A 17890-nucleotide genomic window follows, 5' to 3' on the forward strand; every position below is an offset into this window, starting at 1 on the left:
TCTCAACAATATTCTACTTCCTTGGTGCTTAAGTTGGACAAGATTCATAAAATGAAAAACAAACATTATTATAACTTTATAAGTTATTTTCTATGTGGATCAATGGTAATTCGGAAAAGAAAAGGTGAACAAATTAATATTGGCATGAGTCCCAAAAAGTAATCCTTGTATGACATATTTTAAATATTATTGTCGGTTATTTTGACCGAAATTAATATTTATGATTCTACTAGTTTTTATCCCCATATTACGGGGTTGTTTTATATTATTTGTTCTAATATTTATTTATTTTTTGAATTTATATTTTTTTATTGTATGAAAGTTAATAATATACTTATGATTTGGTGATAAATTGTTTCACAAATAAATAAGATGTTATAACCCGATTTAAAAGCTATATGGTTTTGATGAGACCCAAGACCCGTTTATTTCTTTTACTATAAAATTGATTTTTTAATTATAAATAATATTTATGAAAGTTAATAATATACTTATGGCTTGATGAAACCCAAGACCCGTTTATTTTTTTACTATAAAATTGGGTTTTTAATTTAAATAATATATGTATCTTTTTAAAAATAAATAAGATATTAATTTTTAGTATATCCTATTTTATAAGATTTTACATCAATAATTTGGTGAGAATAATTTTTAATTTATTGAGATGTTATAACCCGTTTAAGGAATGAATGGGTTTGGTAAGACCCATACCCATGAATTCGGGTCAAATGCATGAGAAGCCTCCATTTAAAAATCAAGTAATCTGGTGACTCCAAAAAAAGGGGGAGCGACCACATCGCGACACATAGGATTTTTACGTTTTCGTTTATATAGATTATAGATTTTATTTAAGTCTCTAGTTGATATTGGTTGATTTAATCGAAACACTTTCAAAATATTATTGATGATTAAGAATTCACACTATTCATAATGTACGTGTATACTTGTAAAACATAAAAGTAATCGTCAAATACATTTATATGGGGTATTGTATATATAGTTTATAAGATCGAAATTTTTCTCATTTGTAAAGGTGGTTATCTTTTAGTTCTTTCTCTAACTCATTTATTACTCTTTTGAGTTTATACATATTTTGAAAACATCTTTTTAGGCTTTTTTTTAGTTATAATTATTATTTTAAATTGGTATTTAATATCACTCTTCTTTGATTTTTCTACTGCATATTTGGTTTGCTCATAAATAACGTTAAAATCATGATTCTCTGTAGAGCACCTATTACTCTATTAGACCATTATGTATCATTGGTCAATCACATTCAAATGTATATAGCCATATAAGACAGTTTCAGGGACGTCTCTAAGAATTTAAATACCTCAGCTGAGCCAAAATAAAAAGGCTCGTAGGCCTTAACGAAAATTTTTTATTCGCTAATATACATGGATAAAACTTTTATCGACCGATTTATTTGAGCATGTAATTATATTATAAACCATTGCGAATAACATTTTTTTAACACCAAAAAACATATATATGTAACATGTATAAAAAAGTTTGTGCCCCCAAAACTTATGTGTCCAAGCCGATAGTGCAGCTCGCACACCCTCCGAGCCTTTCCTAAACAGGTTACACATTGTATCAAGCGTATCGTGTTGCATTTATGTAAAAAGAACTAAATAAAACTAGAATTGGTGTAAATCATATTATTATTTACTTCTTTGAAAGCACTCTTAAAAATCCAAATTATACTTAGCAACGAAATCTCTAAACGATTTGATTATATCATTTTTTTTATATTTTATTATTACCTTTGTGGCAGGGCCGGCCCAATAACTTTGTTGGGCCAAGCTAGGACTTTAGGCCACCAAATTTTTATTTAAAATATATATATATATATATATATATATTATTTTTTAGTTTTTACGCATGGAAAATACTGAAACGGCAATCTTGGAAACATTCCACACACACGATTTAATGATATTGATGAAATGGAAAATGAAATAAATAAATCATTATTAATGGCTAATGACTCTAGAATTTAGAATTCCTATCGCCAATTTCTTTCTTGGTGTGGGTGGTGATTTGCCGCTGGAGGAATCTACGTGGCTGGCGGTGAACACCGCCCCGCTCACATCGGCGCCGCTAGCGGTGAAATTTTGATGGAGGAATTACCGATGAAAATACCGCTGTGTGTTTGATATTTCAAAGTAAAAGAGTTATTTTTTTATAGAATATGGAGTTGAGAAGGCTATGTGGAAGAGAGGTTATAGTGAGAAAATGGAGGGTTGGGTAGGTGATTAATTTTTTATATATTGAAATTATGCTGAATTTTAATTATATTAATAAAGTTATGCGTTTTATTTTATTCGGAGTACTTTAAATGTAATTTTTTTTAATGTTTAATATCAAATACTTTGTTTTTATAATTTTAGTTATATTAATTACTTTAAAAAATAAAATAAAATTAATTTTAGTTATATTAAATTAATTTTAGTTATATAAACATTATTATTTTTTATTTGAAAATGGAGAAAAATGGTGAATTGGTAAATTGGTGACTATTTCCTTGATATTGTGAAAGAGAGTGAAATGAAGTAGGGTATTATGTGGCGCTGACGTGGCAGTGTAAGGTGAGAAGCAAAATGACATCCACACCTAATAGTCTAAGTCTCATGTCTCTGTTTATTTGACTCGATTTTTGATATGAGTAATATGATGTACTAAATTGGTGTGTTGTGTATTTAAATCACCCAATTTAATTTTTACTTTCGATTTGGATGTTTGGATTGGATTTGACGATTGTCAATTGATTTTGGTTTTGCCGGTCAAGTGATTTTGGATCTGCTAGTCAACCGATTGAGGTTAGTTTAGTTACACTTTATATACTTGTGTTCATAATTATATGGCAATTTACAATCTGGGTTAACTTTTGCTAGTTTCTTATTTAATTTTTAATCTTTTAGAATATGTAAATCTAACTATGTTATGTTTTGCTACTTGAATACATTGTTATTTGGTACTTGTTTAAATCTCAAATCGGCACCGAACTTACATACCTGATTATGAAAAAAGGCAAGAAAAAAAAATAAAAATGGAGGCTTTAATTGAATTGCTGAAAGTAAATATTTTTAACTCCGTTGCTTTTTAATTTATTATTGTCGGTCTCAAACCCTAGTAAAGAATAAGGGTTTATGTTAAAAAGATTTTGAAAAGGCCCCAAACATTTTAGTTAGCTTAAGGCCTCCGAAAACCTTGGGCCGCCACTGCTTTGTGGGCATTAATTGATGTTACGAATAGAGAATGAGTCTTCACAAGACAAAGGTAGTGTTCGTGAACGTCGAGTTTTGCATGATGTTGTTCGTAATATGATCTTGTCGAGTTGTCGTTTCAGACAAAGGATTCGCTGTTTATTTTTTTGATTTAAGTAGTAACATGTGTTGGACTTTATTGGATCGAGCAATATGACAACATCAATAATTTATGGTTGATGCTTTGCAATGTAAACCGGATATATAATGGCGTAATGCAATGGTGTTTGTTCTTTTACTTTCGGACATAAATAATTATCACGCTTAGTTATGTAAATTAACACTCAAACCGATTTGAGCAAAATACATAATATTATCGGCAAAATATTGCGTAATATTAACGTTTGTACGTAATTGTTTGAGTGTAATATTTCACGATTATGAAATTGCTATTTATCATATTGCAGTGACGGCGGTTCCGCGTTTTTATTTTTCTTTGTTGTGGCGTCTAAAAGTAAAGAATGTAACATCTCGAAAAATACCATATTTATTTTTGGGTTAAAATGTCAACTTTGAAAATAGAATGACCCAAAAATAATTTAATAATAATTATGGTAAAGAAAATAATATATGGATTATATTAAGTTAGAAAAATTTATATTAAGGAAATGGAGAAGAGTATTCCATCCCACATGAAAAGGAGAAAGAAAATTGAATTCTTTTTCATGGGTATAGATAAGGAAAATATATTTTATCTCACATGGAAAGTGGGAAAGATTTTGAAAGCTTTAAGGATGAAGTTTCCATAGTAATATTCTTTTATGCTTAGCATGCACCAAGTGGTCATAGTAGAGGGTGCGGAGCACCCGACACGCACGGGCTCGGGCGAAGGGCGTTGGGTGTAATGGGGCGCACTTCTCACATCGTCGTGGGTACATCATAGTGCCCCATGATGGGCAGTGTCGCGATACGCGTTCGCCCAACCTTTTGGGTCATCGCGAGACCAGGCGAAGTAATCGTGACACATGTCCAGCCACGTGACAGGTATAATATGTGACCAATCAGGCCTAGTGGGTGGCCTCGCGATACGCAATAGCCAAACGAAAATTCTATCGCGATACGCGATGGAATATTATATTCAAAGGCGGTTAACAGATCCATCACGATACGCGATAGATCCCTTTTTGACCCATCGCGTATCGCGATGGGTCACAATCTCAGCCCTATAAATAGGGGTGTCGGGCTCTGCTTTATGCATCCTAAATTCTCACTTCCCAATCACTTGTCTCGAAATACGTGCCTTGATCCCGTTGTCCCGACGATCTGTTCTCGAAATACATGCAAGGCGTATAAGTGTTGTTAGATTATTCCCTCGATACCGAAGACATGTAGGAGTGCTGCCTGCGTCAAGCTTATGCATTTCTAGAAATACAAGCCATACAAGGTAGGGGTTCCGCCTGATTAATTTATTATATATGGGTTAGACCCTAGTCGAGGGTATAGTCTATAGTCTATACCTTGATTAAATAATAAGTGGAATATAGTTTTCATAAGACGAGTGTATAAATAAAATATTATTTCTTTATTGTAAGGCTCTGTTATCGGTAGCCCTACTTTGGTGTTTGATTTACTTATAAACGCAGTTCTATAGATAAGAGTTTATTAAAACTTTCGGGGAATATAAAACATTAAACATTCGCTACAAAACATTCAATATTTTCTTAAAAACCATAACATAAAGCATCATAATTAAAACATCGTTTCTTCTATCTTCAGAAGCCATCCGCTCAATCCATGCCATGTGCCATCCTCATGCCATCACGATAAACATATATACCTGCATGCATACTAAAAGTCAACTACGCTGAGTGAGTTCTAGTTAATCAGGTAACATACAATACATACGCATATCATACATACTTATGTATCCGAAGATACATATTCATACTTATCCAGTTAATCTTCTATTCTACATACATACTTACTACAACCTACCTAAATCCACCGAGAGTATGTTCATAGTCCGCCGTCTATACCTATACTCAGGGTCGTGAACACGAAAAAGGTCCGCCGTCTTTACCTATGTTCACTATTTATGGTACGTACAAAGTCCGCAGTCCTTCCCTGTACCATCCTATATTAACAACACGTGCAAGGTTCGCAGTCCTTCCCTGTGTTACAACCTATTTCTTAGCACGTAAGAGGTCCGCAGTACTCCCCTAAGCTATCACAACACAATTACAGCAAGTATAAGGCCCGCAGTCCTTTCCTATTTCATAAACACGTATAAGGTCCACAGTCCTTAACTACGATCTCATCTATCGTATATAACTCGTATAAAGCCCGCCGTCCTTAACTTCGCCATCACATGCCAAGTCTATGTTCAACGGAAGTTAGAGGGATTTGCCATCCTAACTTACTAAGTCAGATATAGAACTCATTTGCCATTCCTGTACCTGCATACACTTATTTGCATATACAATAATCACATCGTAGCATAAGAACACTCTAGGTGTTCTTCACATCATTCATTTAACAATCATACTCCTTGTCGATACATGCAATATCTGAAGATCGTTCCCGCCCCGACAAGCATTCATCTATCACGGTCATACATCATCTATACGTTACATATAACATTCATATCTTTATATTAACCTGACAGTACACGCAATATCCGAAGATCGTTCACGTACCGACAAACAGTCATTCATATCTATCACATATCATATATAGCATACACTTACCACTTAAGGTAAGTGTATTAACTAATCACATCGAGTATGCACACATCCCCGAAAACATAACAAGGAATGGGGCTAGAAACTCACCTGAATGCGATTACTTCTTCTGCTACTGGTTATTCCTTCTCGAGCTGTGCGTGACTAACTGTATAACAATTATACGTATCAATTAACTATCACTACTAATAACGCGTTCCTGGTCCAATTATAACCCTCAATGAACGGAGGTTCGGGGGCAGCGCCCCTGACGGCAGGGTTCTAGGGGCGGCAGCCCCTAGCAGGGTCCAAGGGGCAGATCCCCTGACTGGGGTCGAGCTGCCAGGTCAGCTTGGAAAAATTTTATTTCCATTAACTGTCTTAACACATTTTCCATTATGATTTTTAATTACTATCTAACTCGTTAACTCATTTTCTATAACGAATTGAGCCTATTTCGTTGGCTAATTCGTTATGAATTTAAAGTCTAATTCGTTACAAAATCCTCCTTCATTCGCTATAACGAATGGCCTAGTCGTTATCTCAATTATAACGAATTGAGTCTGATTTGCTAACTGATTCGTTACCTTACCTTCATCTGATTCGTTACCCAGACACAAATTAATTCGTTATCTTGCAAGATCTGGTTCGCTGGTTGATTCGCTAACGAATTAGGTAGTAACGAACCACTTGATTCGTTACCTTACCTTAACGAACTGGAGGGCTGATTCGTTAATTGGACATAACAAATTGGTGAACTAATTCGTTATCTTGCTATGACGAATTGGTTTACTAATTCGTTATCTCTTTATAACGAATTGTTCAATCTTATCCATGAGTCAAAGTCAAAATCGTCAAGAACACCCACAGTCAACCTAAGCCAGATCTGCAATTAAACCCTCAAATCTTAACGAAAAATCACGATTTAGGTATCAACGGATTAGTCTAACCAGCGCCTACAAACCCTAACCATCAAATCGGCCAAACATCCATGTTTAAGGGATGCGATTTGTGCATCTAGTTACGGGTTACCTTATGTTAACAATTAACCTATCAAATGTTATTCAATTTCCATAAGATTTGTTGCTTTGGACTCGTTTATAACATACTACAACAGATCTATGATTTTCCCAAACCAAACCGAACCTATAGGAACGATTTCTAAATATAAACGTACCTTAAAGGAGTCGTTCTACAAGCACGAGCTGGTCTTGATGTTGTTTAGGTTTGCTACGATGATCTAGCACCAACAAGCTCGGGTTTTCCCCTTCGGATCTAGACTCGGGTTGTGTGTATTTATAAATAAATAATATATATAATATTATTCTAAGGTGTAGGCTATGGTGTAGAGATAATAATGGAAAGGATTAGGGTTTAAGGGGTATTTATACTACCTTAAGCCCATGGACCTAAGGCCCATCTTTCATTCTTGGTCCATATTTAATTCCATCTAACTAGCCCACTTGAACCATCTTTGTTATTTTACTACTTTTCTACCAATTCAAGTAAACGTTCCCCTTCATAAATAAATAATATATATAATATTATTCTTAGAAATTTCGGGATGTTACATTTATAATTAAAAAGATTTCATAATGTTTCTTAAGAATAAGAAACTTTGTATATACGTTTCTTCATGAATAAGAAACATAGTGTTTAAATGATAAAACATCTTGGATTAAAGGTCCAAGTATTTTATAAAAGAAAAATGATTATCAAGGTAATGATTATGCAAATAGACTAAAGGTCAAAGCTAGATCGTTGATCTAGTATTTATAAAATGTTATTCTCGTACTATAGGTCCGAGGGAACAAGGAAATATATCAGTGAACTACACTAATCATAACAAATGTGAATATGTCCAACTCTTTACAACTCTATAAATCGAGTCTTATAAATGATTACATGGGATTACATATCCCTAAAACGTTATAAACAAAGGTAATTGCTGGCCTTCAGGCTATCGTATACGTTAGTCTGGATCCTTTCATATGTGGTTAGATGATGGACACACCACACCACGCTTGATTATGCCTCCACCACGTTGGGAGGGACCTACGATGTTTGAGTGGGGATAATCTTGTGTATGTAGGTAGTGGCTACGATCTGGAACACTGTAGTGTTTGCTGAGCAGTTTCGAGTTGAGCTGGAGTTTGTAATAGTTATTCAGACTTTTAGAACTTGATTGTTTCCTAAGTCACGTTGGGCCGAGGCCTACGATGTCTCGAGGGAATAATTAAGTATTAAAATATTTTGTGTCAACATGTTCACCAGCATGCGTTGCTGACGTATTTTATAACTGTTTTCAGGTAATCAAGATTAGACGTTTGGAGTTGGAGTCCAGCCGTTAGATGATCCGATGGCTCATGAAGTTTTAATATTAAAATATTATAAATTATGGTTTATAACTTTAATTCTTTTGTAACAAACTAACGGGTGTTTAATTCCCGTCTTTTGAAATATAATAATATTTTAATCATAACTTCTGCTTTACAACCTTAAACTCTGATAGATTTACAAAACATGTACCAACTATTGGTCACACGCCTATGCCCTAAATTGGGGCGTGACAGGTTGGTATCAGAGCCATCGATCTTAGCGAATTAGGTATTTAATCGTACCTAAACTTTGATCAAGATGTAATATTATTATTATATTAATAAACACAACTTACAATATGATAATCTTTATCTCTATATATAATAAATGAAAACAGATTCTGACACGTGTTACCACCAAATTCACTTTGATATCGTGTAAGCACCATATTAAATTTGCTATCGTGTTCAATAAAGAGGTCATCCACGTTGTTGGTTTTAGAAATCTTCCTTAGGAATCTTTGAAGATTCTTCATGTGGAAACTAACCCCTTTTAAACAGGAAACCAATCCTATTAAAAACCACTTTAATTCCTATATCTCATTTCATATATGTAGCTTCGGTGTGTCAGCCTAAAATAACTTTTTATATCATAAACTTAACTTTTCATTGATGGAATTTAAACACCAGGAAACAAAACAAAACTAACTTATCTCTAAACAAATTCAGTATAAGATACGCGTTTATTTTTGCTTTCAGTTAACTAAAATCTTTATTTTAATGGTTATTGATTATTTGATTAGAGATTCTCTAGCCACATAAATTCGTTGGTTGTTTGTGTTGTTGTTTGCAAAGGATTGCAATTTCTTTATAATGGTTATTGATTAGAGATTCAGTTTTTGGGGCATATTCCTAACACAGTGGCTGTCAAGGTGACATTGAATTTGTCTTGGTCTTTGGCGTGGCTTGGGGATAACAATATCTAGTTGTCTATGTGGCGGCGAAATCTTAGATTAACACGACCATCCATGGCCATGAGCTGATGATGAACAGGGAGCGACGGTCGTGGACCTATATAACCAGTGTCTTCTGTTGTTCTTGGTTTCTCGATTTACTGTATTGTGAAGGAGGTAGGGACTGAGGACGGACGTACGCTATTTAGCATTGCAACTTATGTTGCAGCCATGGTGGAGGCTTGAGCCTTTCTTGGTTAGATATAAAGGTTGTGACGACGGCCCACTATTTGACATGGAAACTTAAGTTGCAACCATGACGAAGATATGAGCCTTGAGTATTTGTCTCATACTGTGAGTTCTTTTTGGTAGATAACATGTTTTTATTACAATAAACAGATAGGACAACCATTGTTCTGTTTTAGGTATCTTGACATGTTTTTTCTGTTTCAGAATAGGAGGATATGAATTTGTAAATGTGATGGTTGATAACAATATTGGAAAGAACAACAAACTTTGTAATTGAGTTTATGTATTTTTGTGTACATATATCAATGTTAATATTTAGGCCTTTATGCTAAAATATAATGTCTTCTTAACTATTTTGATGTTTGTATGCCGGTCTTGTCAGGCTAGAGTTGTCTCGCGGTGGCATATGATAGTTTTTGGAGTCTTTTTAAACGGATTTGTCATGTACCCCCCTCCCGCAACACGGGGATTCTACCAACTAATTTTGTTACAATTACCTCCATTGATATCCACATGGAAGTTGTGTTTAGTTGTCACTCACACACCTTCTTCACGCAACAAACACTCTCACTCCTCACTCACAGTACGTACCGCCATGGATTCCGGTGATTCTAATGTGCCTCCAAACCACCGCTACCATTTATTTTTCACATCCACACCTACTCGGATGAAATTTCGTTCCTCAACTATGTTCGTCGGGACATACACTTATACTATGTTCCTCAACTATGTTCGTTACTCGGGACAAGTTTTTTAACACAGTAGTCGAAAAAAGTCAGATTTCATACACTTATACAAAATATATGCATACAAAGTAACTAAGATCGTAAGAAACAAAAAAAATTATACCATATTCCGAGATCACCGATTCCAACAAAGAGATGAAGAAAATAATAGCCATGGGATCTTGTAACAAAATAGCCTTACACACAAACACAACTTCATGGGATAAGAAGATCCAACCACTAAAACAACCGAGACTAGAATGAGTAGATGGAATGAAAACTGTGGAGAAACCCTAAATCCTTTTGGCTAGAATTGGAAAAGTAAAAAATAAGTTTGAATAAAACCGGATAGAAGACTGCTCTATGTGTTATATGTGAAGACGATGATGAAGTGGTTGGCCGGAAAATTATATGTGTATGTATATTTAGAGAGAGAGAGAGAGGGATGGAGGAGGAGGAAGCGAAGATAGAGAAATGTATATTGTGCAATTTCTTTTTTGTGGTTGCTTCAACCAGCATGCATACCACATTATTATCTATACTACATTATAAAACATATAGATGACTTTTCAACTTCCTATACTCTCTCTCATGAGACACCGTAATAGCCTTACACACAAACACAACTTCTAGAACAAAATAGCATTAAGCACTTAACTAAAATTACTTTCAACTTCCAATACTTTTCAACAAAATAGCCTTACACACAAACACAAAATGCAATAAAATTCTTTCAAATTTGGCCTTAAAAATTCAAACTGCCAACACTCGTAAAATTGGGTCATCTGTGACGTCTCAGAGTCAACTGTCAAAATTAACTAAACTAAAAATTTAACCGATTTTGACAGTCAAACAGTAATAATGTTATTCAGACTATAATCACACTTAATACAATATCTACCACAAATTATTTTATTCAGCATTATAGTTTTTGTTTCCATTTTAAGTTGTTAGTGTAGAGTGCATCATCTGACAACAAGATTAACTAGCCTGTGAGTTTGACACTTATTATATATATATATATATATATAATTGCTAATAATTAATTTATAGAGGCACCCTCTAATAAAGATTAAGACATCAACAACACCAACACCAACACCAACACCAACACCTGTTGCTGCATTATCTGCCACAAGCCCACTTGATTCGGGGACGACAACAGCTTTAGTTAGAAAGGATTGCAATCTGCATCTGCTGCTAAATGGCTTTGTGATGGCGGTGTTTGTTCTAGAAAACTAAGGCAATACTTGTATCATCACGGGCAACGGCCCATTGCGAGTATGATTAGTGAAAAATTACTATTGCTTTCATATATTTAAAATGATAGTATTGATGTTTACTTGTTTATACATGCCCATGTCAAATTACTTATATATTTAAAACTGAAATAAAGATCTAAAATATAATAGGCTCGTTGAGTTCAATAAGCGAAGCTCGGGTCGGACTCATTTATTAAATGTGCTTACTTTTTGGCTCACGCTCAAGCTTGTTTAATCTTGTCTTCATTCGAGCTTTGAGCGAGCCAATTATAATTATCTTACAATTAGGGGGGCAAGCGTCATTGGGTTACAATATTTGTAAACAGTTTTTTTTTAAATTTAATTGCTTGTTTAGTGGTGGGAAAAGTTATTTTTTCTATTATTTTTGCAGTCGTATCTATCGGAGAACTGGGAGCAAAATACATTTTCTTTGAGACGATTCAATTACCATATAAAGATCGGCATGTAAGATATTAACCGTCATGGGTAAATTCTATAATTTTGGCTACAACGGGTCAACGACTCAAATGGGTAACTTCTTTAGTCTTGGCTGAAATGGGTCATGGGTCAAAGGGTCAAATGGGTAAATTCTATAATTATAGCTGAAACAGTCAACGGGTCAAATGGGTAGTATCTTTAATTTTGGTAGAAACTGGTCAAAAAATTAGGGGTTAGATAACGGTTTTGAGAATCACTCTTTCTTGAATATTAGTTAAATGTAATATTAAATATCATGTTCAACAATGACAAAAAATATATAGGTAATACATTGACATAGTGTTTGACTTTCTTGGAATGGTATGCAGATTGAAAACCCTGCATGGCTTACAGCACAATTCGTGTTGCAGCAAGTAGTCAAGTTTACATCTTTTTTAGGTTTACTTTGAGAATAAACTTACTATATTCAAACAAGAAATCGTAGTAACTAATTCGTTCGTGACCACGAGAAAGTTTCTAATCAAGGTATCTTTTTAAGTAATTGACTTTTTAAACTTTTTTTAATCTTTTTAAACTTTTTATGCAATATAAGTTATTAATCTTTTTAGATTTTTTTCGTGCTAAGCCAAACATACAACCAAAAAGATGGTTATTGTCTGGGTATGGTTATTTCGGTTTCGGTTTCACTCAAACACTTTGAACCCAAGACTGAACCGAACCCATTTGAAAAACCGAAAACCAAAACCTGCATGCTATGAACCGGTGTCGGTTTTTTAAAAATATATTTGCGTCAATTAATTCGCCTAATCTTCATTTGGTTTTATGGTGAATTGGTTGTTGGTAGCAACTATATATGGACAATTAGGCAAGTGGAGGAACCCAAATAAGAAGATACTTGTCATGTTTGTTTCTAATTGTTGATTTGTAAATAGTGGCAAGTGGCAACCGGTTTTGTATATTTACCATCTTTATGTATCATATATATCTAATTTAAACATAGTAATAATGAATATTTCGCTCATTTTCTTTCTTAATTAGTTTGAATTTATGTGATTGCATTTATCTTGGAGAATTTTATTAGGTGCACCAAATGACAATTACATCAAAACACCATGACGAACAGTTTGTTGCCATCCAACATATGCGAATTGTTTCTGCATTGCAAGGTAGTCACTTTGTGTGTGATTATCATTTTAACGATATTTTGGGTCTATTTCAATTACCACCTATGTTTTTATGATGAAATTAGTTGCGCGCAACTCACAAACTTTTATTCTTTTTGGTGGGATCTTGAAAAAACTATAATTATTAGCGGGTTGATAATCAAAACAAGTAATATATAAACCAATCCTAATTGTTATCTAATTTTGAGTCTATCAATCTAAGATGATCTCTAATAATGATAAGTACTTATTCAGAAAACAAGATAACGATATAATAGCTCGTTATATAACGAGTCAAACCACTACCGACCAAATTCTTGTTGCGTTTCCGCTGCAACGCGCGGGCTCTCCTACTAGTATGTGTATATATATATATATATATAATTATATACATATATAATTTGCAACCTTAGCGTGCATCATTAGTTTTACAACAAGCTTTCTGTTATGTAAATCAAGTATGGATGTATATTTTTTTCTAACCACTTTTCTATTTATCTTTAATTTTTTTTGCTTTTAACCTTAATATTTTTACAATTTAACCTCAACACTTTTTTACTCTTTCAACTTTGGTCCCCTATACTTTTTTTACTTTTACAAATATATTGTTTTACATTTTCGTATAATTTTGCGTTTAACACGTCGCAGCTTGCGTGTGTGGTTCTATATTTTTCACATAAATTAATATTTATAATACTTTTAAGTGTTGTTATATTTGTAAGAACTCGTTTTATATATACTTGTTTTGTTAGAATTTTGAAATCGAGCCAAATATTGATAACGATAGTTTAATTAAAAAAGATACAAAAACAAAAATAAAATAAAAAGAAAGCGAAAACATACATAATAGGACAAAAAAACACCATTTGGGGAACACCGGTTCATATGTGGTGTATAGGTCGGTGTTTCCCCTAGGGGTGCAAATGAGCTGAGCTGCTCGCGAGCAACTCGAGATCGGCTCCTTAAAAAGCTCGATCGAGTCGAGCTTTATCGAGCTCGAGCCTAAAAATAAGCTCGTTTAATAAACGAGCCCGAGCCCGAGCTTTACTTATCAAGCCCGAGCCGGCTCGCGAGCCTAAAAGAGCCTGCCATTTATATAATTTTTTTAAAATATATATTTAATAATTATTAGTTAATAAATATTATGTTGTGAAAAAATAAATAAAAATAACTAAATAATATATATTCTTTTATAAATAAAATTATAATATAAAAAATATATAAAATAATCATAATTATATAAAAATATAATTAATAAATAATAAACGAGCCGAGCCCGAGCCGAGCTCGAGCTTCAAAATCCATTCACGAGCCGAGCTCGAGCTTTGAAAATAGAGCTCGAAACGAGCCGAGATCGAGCTCGAGCTCTGTGTAAGTTAAACGAGCCGAGCCCGAGCCTAGTCGAGCTCGGGCTCGGGTCGGCTCGTTTGCACCCCTAGTTTCCCCATAAGGGGCTACGTCTGGAGATAATCCTGATTTTTAACTTTCCATCTCTTTCTTTAAAGAAACATATAAGAGCATTTACAACAGTACCTCTAATGCTGTGACTGTGTATTCTATATTGTTTAGAGAAATTATAAGTGATTGTGAGTGAGGAAGAGGAGGAAAAGTTAGTGTTGATAAATAAATTGAAGAAACACTGTTAATCCTTAATTACTGTTTTATATTTTATAAAAGTAGTTCTAAGTGGAGATAATATAAAGGTGATGGTACAAGTATATACAACAATAGAGTCAGAAGAAAAGGTCTGGTGGAGTGGTGGGGGCCTATTTTCAAAAGCTGATAGAGACAATACAACGACATTTGCCATATTTTATGACATGTACTATTAGGCTATGTGTAGTGGAGGGTATGTAAAATGGAGCGACTTACGACATGTGGCGTCTAGTTAACAAAAATTGGTTTTTGTTTTTAGAGGTATAATGGTGTTGTAGCTCCTCTTTTGCCACATCATCTTTTTATTATTTTCTTTTTATAATAAAATTAAACAAATAAAAACCCATCAAATTAAATAAACCAATAAAAATACATTAAAATTAGAAAATAAATACAAAAAAATACATAATAAAAAAAACATAAAACTAATATCCATAATTTTCTTGCATTTTTTGAAATCGTTGTTCTTCCAATAATGCAGCCTCTTCGTTTAACCTGGCCGTGACAAGGAATTCGTAGTCTTGTATCCATTTACCGCAATTCAAACATAGCAACAAGCTTTCGTGGCGTTGGTTGGTTGTTGGAGGGTAGCGGTACGTTCCACCATCTTCATTGTTGCCGTGTTCACAAAAAAAAACACTGAGCAAGACTATGTTTTCAGATTTAAAAAAAAACGTAATTATTAAAAGTTATTAGAAGAAAACAATATTACAGTTAAAACTAGTTAGTGTGAAATAAAAAGAGAAAATATATAAAAAAAAGATCCATAAAAAAGTTGGCATGTGGCCATGTGAGGGTTTTCAAGCTAGTTTGTCGACACAAACCGTTAGCTTCGATCTTTTGAATTTTTTTTTCGAATAGTGTAACAAACCATAGATAGTTTGTTAATGGGAGTGTCTTAGACTGTAAAAGCACAGTAAAACCACTTTAATTCCTATCTCATTTCATATAGCTTCGGTGTGTCAGCCTAAATAACTTATCATATCATAAACTTAACTTTTCATTGATGGAATTTAAACACCATGAAACAAAACAAAACTAACTTATCCTAAAACAAATTCAGTAAAAGATACGCGTTTATTTTTGCTTTCAGTTAACTATTGTTTTACTGGTTATTGATTATTTGATTAGAGATTCTCTAGCCACATAAATTCGTTGGTTGTTTGTGTTGTTTGCAAATTAGTGGTGGCAATCTTGACCATAGGGTTGAATGGGTTGTATCAAAATGTATAAGATGGGTCAGAATGGGTCAAACCGAAAAACGAAAATGATTGAAACGGGTCAAAACGAGTTGACATTTCTCGGTTTTTTTTTTTTTTACTTTTATGGAACGAGAAAAACGGAGGAAACTTTTGGTATTTTGACTTTTTAAGTTTTTGATTCATATTTCGAGTTATAATTTTTTAATTATATTTTTTGAATTTTTGGGTGTGAGGTTTTGAAATGGGTTTTGAAATCTCAACCCATTTTGACCTATTTCAAAACTCTCACCAAAAAATAATTAAAAAATTATAACCCGAAATATAAATCAAAAACTTAAAAAGTAAAAATACCAAAAAGCTTCCTTCGTTTTTTTCGTTCCATAAGAAAACCGAGAAATGTCAACCCGTTTTGACCTGTTTCAATCATTTTCTTCTTTTAGTTGACCTATTCTGACCCATCTTATGCATTTTGATACAACTCATTCAACCTATGGGTCAAGACCCCTATTGCAAATGATTGCAATTTATTTTTAATGGTTATTGATTAGAGATTCTTTTTTTTTTGGGTTGGGGGTGGGGGGTGCATATTCCTAACACAGTGGCTGTGAAGGTGACATTGAATTTGTTCTATCAGTTTAAATTGGCTATGATGATCCTTTGGTCTTTAGCGTGGTTTGGGGATAACAATATATAGTTGTCTATGTGGCGGCGAAATCTTAGATTAACACGTCCAACCATGGCAATGAGCTGATGATGAACATGGAGCGACGGTCGCGGAGATACATCGCCTGGTGTCTTCTGTTGTTCTTGGTTTCTCGATTTGATGTATTGTCAAGGCGGTGAGGACTGGGGACGGGCGTACGCTATTTAGCATTGCAACTTTGGTTCCATATATTTTTTTATCTTTTACAAATATTTCGTTTTACGTTTTCTTATAATTTTGCGTTTAACACGTCGCAACTTGCGTGTATGGTTTTATGTTTCTACGAAAATTTTTTCCCATTTAATATCCGTGTAATAACGCGTGTGTGGATCTATTTTTTTTTCACATAATCTAATATTTATAATACTTTTAAGTGTTATATTTGTAAGAACTCGTTTTATATATATTTGTTTTGTTAGAATTTTGAAATCGAGCCAAGTATTAATTAAAAAGGTACAAAAACAAACATATATTACAAAGAAAGCGAAAGCATACATAATAAGACAAAAAAACACATTTTGGGGAACACCGGTTCATACGTGATGTATAGAACATTGTTTTCCCAAAAAGGGATGTGTCTGGAAAAAACCTCGATTTTTAACTTTCCATCTCTTAAAGAAAAATAAAACCACTTAGAGCATTTACATGTTGTGAGTGTGCTTTCTATATTGTTTAGAGAAGTTATAAGCGGCTATAAGTGAAGAAGAGGAAAAAAGTTAATGTTGATAAATAAATTGAAGAAACACTTTTTATCCTTAATAAATTTTTAATATTTTATAAAAGTAGTTATAAGTGAAGACAATACAATCGAAAGAAAAAACACAGAAACTTACATGTTACACTCCTTAATATATTCGTTGGTATGCATATAAAAACGATCTTGTTCACGACACTCGCCGTACAATCGAAAGAATCTGCAAATGGACATGCGTGATTTGTCGTACCAATGAAGATAGTGTACAGAGATAGTGGTGATGGGTGGACGAGGCTTATGACGGTGGTCGGGGCGGATGATGACGGTGGTCAGAGATGGTGAGATGGTGGCCGGAGAGAGTGACGAGAGAGATGACATGAAGATGAAGTGGATTTATTATTATTATTATTTTAATTAATTACAACCCATCGTCCCATTCAGCTGGTTAATGACAACTCATCGTCCCTGTTAGCTAGTTAAGAGACATATCAGCGGCCATGTCACCAAAAACTAATGGTTGGTTAAGTTTCCATTAACTTTGTACCCACAATCCCACATGCGTAGTTGAGATTATTTTTTGTCATTTCAATAGCTGGGA

Source organism: Bidens hawaiensis, unplaced genomic scaffold (genome assembly GCF_021521415.1).
Source record: "Bidens hawaiensis isolate Kalapana, Puna unplaced genomic scaffold, B.hawaiensis_p1.1 tig00419509_1, whole genome shotgun sequence".
NCBI lineage: Eukaryota > Viridiplantae > Streptophyta > Magnoliopsida > Asterales > Asteraceae > Bidens > Bidens hawaiensis.